Source organism: Coffea eugenioides, chromosome 2 (assembly GCF_003713205.1).
Source record: "Coffea eugenioides isolate CCC68of chromosome 2, Ceug_1.0, whole genome shotgun sequence".
Classification (NCBI taxonomy): domain Eukaryota; kingdom Viridiplantae; phylum Streptophyta; class Magnoliopsida; order Gentianales; family Rubiaceae; genus Coffea; species Coffea eugenioides.
The window spans coordinates 34,811,042-34,817,164 of NC_040036.1; the positions used below are offsets into that span (position 1 = coordinate 34,811,042).

The following is a 6,123-nucleotide window of genomic DNA, read 5'->3' on the forward strand; positions in this document are numbered from 1 at the left end:
ATAAACACATCCTGAAGTTCGATTTGGTATGCTCCAGTATGAAACCTCCAGGAATTACTAAGGAGCAGATTAAACTTAGAGCTTTCCCTTTCTTCCTCGAGGACGCAGCTAAGGATTGGTTATACTACCTACCTGCAGGTAGTATCACAACATGGGCTCAACTGAAGAAGAAATTTTTGGAAAAATTCTTCCCTGCATCCCGGGCTGCAAGTTTGAGAAAAAAAATTTGCAGCATTAAGCAGTACCCTGGAGAATCCCTATATGACTATTGGGAGAGGTTCAATAAATTGTGTATTAGATGCCCACAGCATCAAATTAGTGAACAACTATTGATCCAATACTTTTATGAGGGACCTCAGTCGTCCGATAGGAGTATCATTGATGCTGCAAGCGGGGGAGCACTGGCAAATAAGACCCCGAGGGAAGCATGGCTGCTCATTGAAGTTATGGCAGAGAATTCTCAACAGTTTGGCTTCCGTGAGAGTAACCCTACCCGCAGGGTTAATGAGGTGGAGACGACATCTATTCAGCAGCAGTTGTCGGAGTTAACATCTTTTGTTCGACAATTAGCTGTGGGGAATGTGCACCAAGTAAAAGCCTGTGGAATTTGCACAAATGTGGGCCACGCCACTGACTCATGCCCTATGTTGTAAGAGGATGGGTTGAACAAGTGAACATGACTGGAGGCGTGTCCACGCCTCGTAGGCAGTACGATCCATACTTCAATACGTACAATCCGAGTTGGAGAGACCACCCCAATTTCAGCTATGGTAATAGGCCGCAGAATTCATTCTCCAATTGTCTACCAGGATTTCAGCAACCTTGGCAACAAAAGTCTCAACTCTCGTCCTCCAACTCAGGAAGTTCCTTGGAGGAAATTGTCAAGAGTTTGGCCACGACTACCACTCAACTCCAGCAAGAGACTAGGGCCCTGGTTGCAAACACTACTCAGTTCCAGCAGGACACCAGAGCAGGCATGAAAGACATGGAGATTTGAATGAATCAAATGATAACTACCATTAATCGCCTGGAGTCCCACATTTATGAGAAATTGCCATCACAACCCGAGGCAAATCCCAAAAATGTAATTGCCATGACATTAAGGAGTGACAAAGAGGTGGAGGGATCTAAGTTAACGATTTCGAAAAGCAAAAGTGAGGAGGAGATAGAAAACGGAATTGAAGAGAAAGGGCGCATTCGCGAAGAGCCTAAGGTAACATCTATTCCTTCTATCCCTATTAAATCTAATCTAGCTCCTTTTCCTTGCAGGTTAGAAAAGACAAAGAGGGCAGAAAAGGAAAAAGAAATCCTGGATGTATTCAGCAAAATTCAAGTAAACATCCCCCTATTGGATGCGATCAAACAGGTACCCAAGTACGTAAAATTCTTGAAAAACTTGTGCGTTAACAAAAGAAAGCTAAGGGGTGATGAAAGAGTGATGATAGGAGAGAATGTATCAGCTGTACTTCAAAGAAAACTCCCACCCAAATGCGGGGATTCAAGTATGTTTACTATTCCCTGTAAGATTGGTCATTCTAGTATCAAAAATGTCATGATAGATTTAGGGATTTTTATTAATGTGATGCCTAAGTCAATCTATGATTCCCTAAATTTAAAATCTTTAAAAGAAACGGGAATAATAATTCAATTGGCTGATCGTACATGTGCTTATCCGGATGGGATAGTTGAAGATGTTTTAGTCCAAGTAGATGGATTAATTTTTTCCTGCTGATTTTTATGTGCTTTACATGGATGATAGAAGTGCTCCAAATCCATTACCGATTATATTAGGAAGACCATTCTTGAGTACTGTCCAGACTAAAATTGATGTTAGTAAGGCTACTCTCACGATGAAATTTGATGGAGAAATAGTCCACTTTAATATTTTTGATACAATGAAACATCCTATTAACTCTCACTCTGTGTTTGCTATTCATGCTACTGATCCCTCTGTGTAAGAATTTTCTGAGTTTACTTGTAGGAGTAAATTCAAAATTGCTGCGAACAAGTATCATGGAATGAAAGCAATTCATGAGGTGAAAATGGGTAGAAAATTAAGAAAAAATGTTGCATTCAATGGCTATTTGGATCCCGGAGGAGGGCCACAGATTAGAAGAAAAATTGAATTACATCCAAACTGAAGAGCGGTGTACAGTGTCTAGTCAAAAACATTAAAGAAAGGCGCTACTTGGAAGGCAATCCAAGGATTTCAATTGTGTTTTATTTCATATTTGTGTGTTCAAGATCAGTGAGTTTAGATTCCTATTGACAAACAATCTTTATTGTAGGTCATGAGTGTTTCTGTGTAGTTTTATTCTAGGTTGGGGGCAAAAATTTGTGGGCAGAAGACTTCGACCTCCAAGGCGTGCCCACGCCTGCCAACCTTTGCAACAATGAAAGTCAAAAAAAAAAAATTGATTGACCAGGACCTTCTCTAACCCCACTTTTCTACTTTTCTCTTTTCTTGTCTTGTCTGGTCTTTTTAATTTCCTCTGTCTTAGTTTCTACTTTTCAATTTCCTTTGTTTTGTCTTAGTTTCAGTTTCTTCGTTTCCTCTTTTCTTGTTAGTCCGCCGCGCATAGCGCGTCGCCGTGGCGTGCTCCTTTTACCATGCTCCTCCTGCTGGGGATTCTCAATACCGTGCCCTCCAAGATTCTATCAGTGAAATAGGTGAGCGAGTTGAGGGACTAGAGGACCGTCTTAGAGCGTTACGGGTTTTTTTCCGTATTCAGATGGAGAATCAGGCAACTTTCTTTGCTCATATTGGATTTCTACCGCCTCATCCTCCTCCTCCTTAGTGTCTCGTTGCACCATCTCGGTAGTCAGGGAAGTTTCGCCCCCTTTATCCTTACACTTTATTTATTTTTGCTACATTGAGCACAATATAGGTTTTAGGTGTGGGGGGATGGTTTCTATTATTTCTTTTTGCTTGAAAAAGAGAAAAAAAATGAAAAACAAAAAAATATTTCAAAAAAAAAAAGTGCAGTTAGTTGCCTTTCTTTTTATTTCTACAGTTGTTAACTGTTAGAGCATGTTGCTATGATGGATTGCACAATCAGGGTGCACGGGTATGTGGTCATATATGCTAGCCATGCATTTTGGTTTTCTTTGGCAATATCGGTGAATGTTGAACATGCTGGACTTGACCCATTCTTGAAACTTTTGGGAGCTTTTGAGCCATGTACGAGCACGTTATTCTTGTTTGCTTCTTTTGTGTTATTGAGTGGGTATCACACATGGCATTGGCATTCTAGAACTTGCTATTTTATACATGTCGAGGCCACATTTTGTTGAACTAGATGCATCTGAAATGATAAGGGCATTTAGGATCTAACATTCTTTAACTTTCTACAAACCATGCCTTCATCTTGTCTCCTCGTAATGAACCTATTTGAGCTTTTATCCTTCGCTATTGTTTGATTAACCGTATTTGATAACCCATGACCTTTTTAGACTTTTTTGTTTAACCTTGTGCCGTCAAGAGATGTCTGAATTCCGTTGTTTGTGCAAGGCAAATGAATCTAAGGTGGCAAGTGTTGTCGGAATAGAAGTTGTATGGTGCTCTGTGCATCTGAGATAAAAAAAAAAAGGGGAAGGGGGAGAAGTCGGCAATGAGCTGGTGGGCAGAAGACTCCAGCCTGCAAGGCGTGCCCACGCCTTGCAAGACATTTGCTCCATTAAAAAAAAAAGAAAAAAAAAGATTGTCAGCAGAAGACTCCGGCCTACAAGGCGTGCCCACGTCTTGCGAGCCGCTTGTTCAAAAAAAAATTAAAAGAAAAAAGAAAAAAAAAAGATAAAAGGGGAAGAGTTTCGGCACTTGCACAGTGGAAATGGCAAATGAAAATGCCTTGCTCGTGAAATTTCTCTGATGAAGCGTTGTGGTGATGTGGTGGATATTAGGCATTCTCTTGATACACTACACCTTATTTTTACCTTTTTATCCCGCCTTTTACCTAAACCCCATTACAACCTTATTAAAGTCCCTTTGATTTGTGTATTTAGTTCACTTGCGAGTGGTGGAGATGTGATAAATGTGCAAGCCTATGGTAATGCCATTCCGTGATGTTGATTTGAGCATTCCTAGTATTCATATATTTTCTTTGAATTACCACTTGTCCGGTGTGCTCTAATTTTGGAAACATTGTCAGGGATCTGAGATGTTTGTGTTAGTACAAATTACTACATGACCTTTGCTCTCTTGGTTGTACTTTTGAGCTCCGAAATGCTTGAGGGCAAGCATTGTTTAGGTGTGGGGGGATTTGATAGAGCAATTATTGGGCACATTTTGCACTGTTATTTTGTCATAATTTTGGCTATTTACTGTGCTAAGTATTGAGATTTTGCTAATATTTCATATTTGTATGAATTTATAGGTGGTTGGCGTAAAAAGTGTTTTCGCGAGGCAAATTTCCAGAAGACTCTCTATTTCATGACTTGCCCACGCCAGAAACTAAAGAGTTACACCTAAAAGCCGGACCCGCGAGATTGGTTGCAGCGCAAAGTGGGCAATTAGGAGGTTGGGTCCACGTGGACCGGACGCATGGGATTAAAATCCCAAAAAAGCAAAGCTTTGCAGAGGACCCTTTGTGGATTGCTCCTGGCGGCTGCAAAAGGCCAAAAACCAAAAGAAAGCCAGATTCACGTTTTAATTGATAGATTAGCCTTTAGCTTTTGCTTTTTAGGGTCAGACGTCTTCTTTTTCTTGGGACTTTTCGCACTAGCTTTAGACAATTAGGGAGTAGCTTTCGTTTGTGAACCCTGGAAGACGAATTGAAGTCTGCCGTCTTTGTTTCGTTTATCTCAGACGCCTGTCGTGAGACCGGGGCTTTTACCTTTTGCTTTGGTACAAACACGAAACAAAGTGAAGCTAGAGTTTTTCTTCGGGTCCGTTGTTATTCCGTCTCTCCCAGATTATTGGTAAATAATTGGATGTTATCAATTAAATCACGGGAGAGTGATATGATGAGGAGCGGCTAGTTTTCTCCTCTACCCAAAGGTCGACGCGAGGGCGCGGTCCATAACATCTGTGAGATCTAATCGAATTTTCATTATTTCTTTCAATTCATTACTATTCATGCGTTTCCTAGATTAATTGCTCATGGGTATTTTATTAATTGAGTATCAACGGCCGGATATTTAATTTAATATAATAGCCTACTGCCACGTTAATTAAATTGAATCCGTAATTGTTCGTTTAGTTGACAACTAGTGGGAACCATCATAATTGATTTTATGTTGGGGAAACGTAAGATCTGGCTTAAATAAACCCTCTTAGCGTGTTTATTGGTTAGGGTTGGGTTCTTCTAGTTTTAATGAAACTGGATAATTAAATTCCTACGGTTGTAGCTAGGATTATTTTCTGGTTAGAGAAGCAGTCAATGGTCGTACCTTGACTGTCGAAAAAGTAAGGAAGAACTGGTTGTTAGAGCTTGTTGATAACTATAACCAATCTAGTGACTGATGAATGAAATATCTTTGCATCGATGATCATTTAATTGGACCGTGCCTGAAAAGTTGATCATTTGGATAGAATTTTATTAATTGCTATTTTTACTAAATTGAACTTGTTGAGTTAGCTCTTGAATTTTATTTATTTCATTTTTATTTTTATCCCATTAATTATCCCCCTATTTTATTTTATTAACTTGGAAAGAAACAAGTTCCTACCCGTTCTCTGTGGAATCGACCCTACTTGCCATTGTATGCAAATTTAATATTTTTATAGACAATTATGATATATCGGATCAAGCAAACTCTTCGGGAACAGGGTGAATCAAGTAACCCATTGCACACCTAGGGTCCCTTCTCCAGTACTCGGATTTATTATATAATTAATTGTGGTGGTAATTAGGGCTTTTTAGTAATTATTATTGCACAGGCTTGACACCTGTCAATTTTTGTGTTTTGCACGTGAACATGATGCTTTTATATTTTTTTCCCTTAAAAATTTTTAGAAAATCAATTATTTTGAAGGAATAAATGTAATTGAGACAAAAAAAATATGACATTTTATATTTATATTGCTTTATATTTTTCTGAACTTAGTTTTCCCTAACTAAACATAAATGCACAAGTAATAAATCACTCTTTGTTTTAAGGGCACTTTTATTTTGTAACAGTATG

At 39.1% G+C, this 6,123-nt stretch overlaps 1 non-coding gene across 1 annotated transcript; it reads right to left on the reverse strand.

Moving 5' to 3' along the window:
* Positions 1–209: 209 nt before the first annotated feature.
* On the reverse strand, positions 210–316 carry LOC113764223. The gene has a single exon (XR_003467508.1). It is a non-coding gene; the product is annotated as a small nucleolar RNA R71 (small nucleolar RNA).
* Positions 317–6,123: the final 5,807 nt, after the last annotated feature.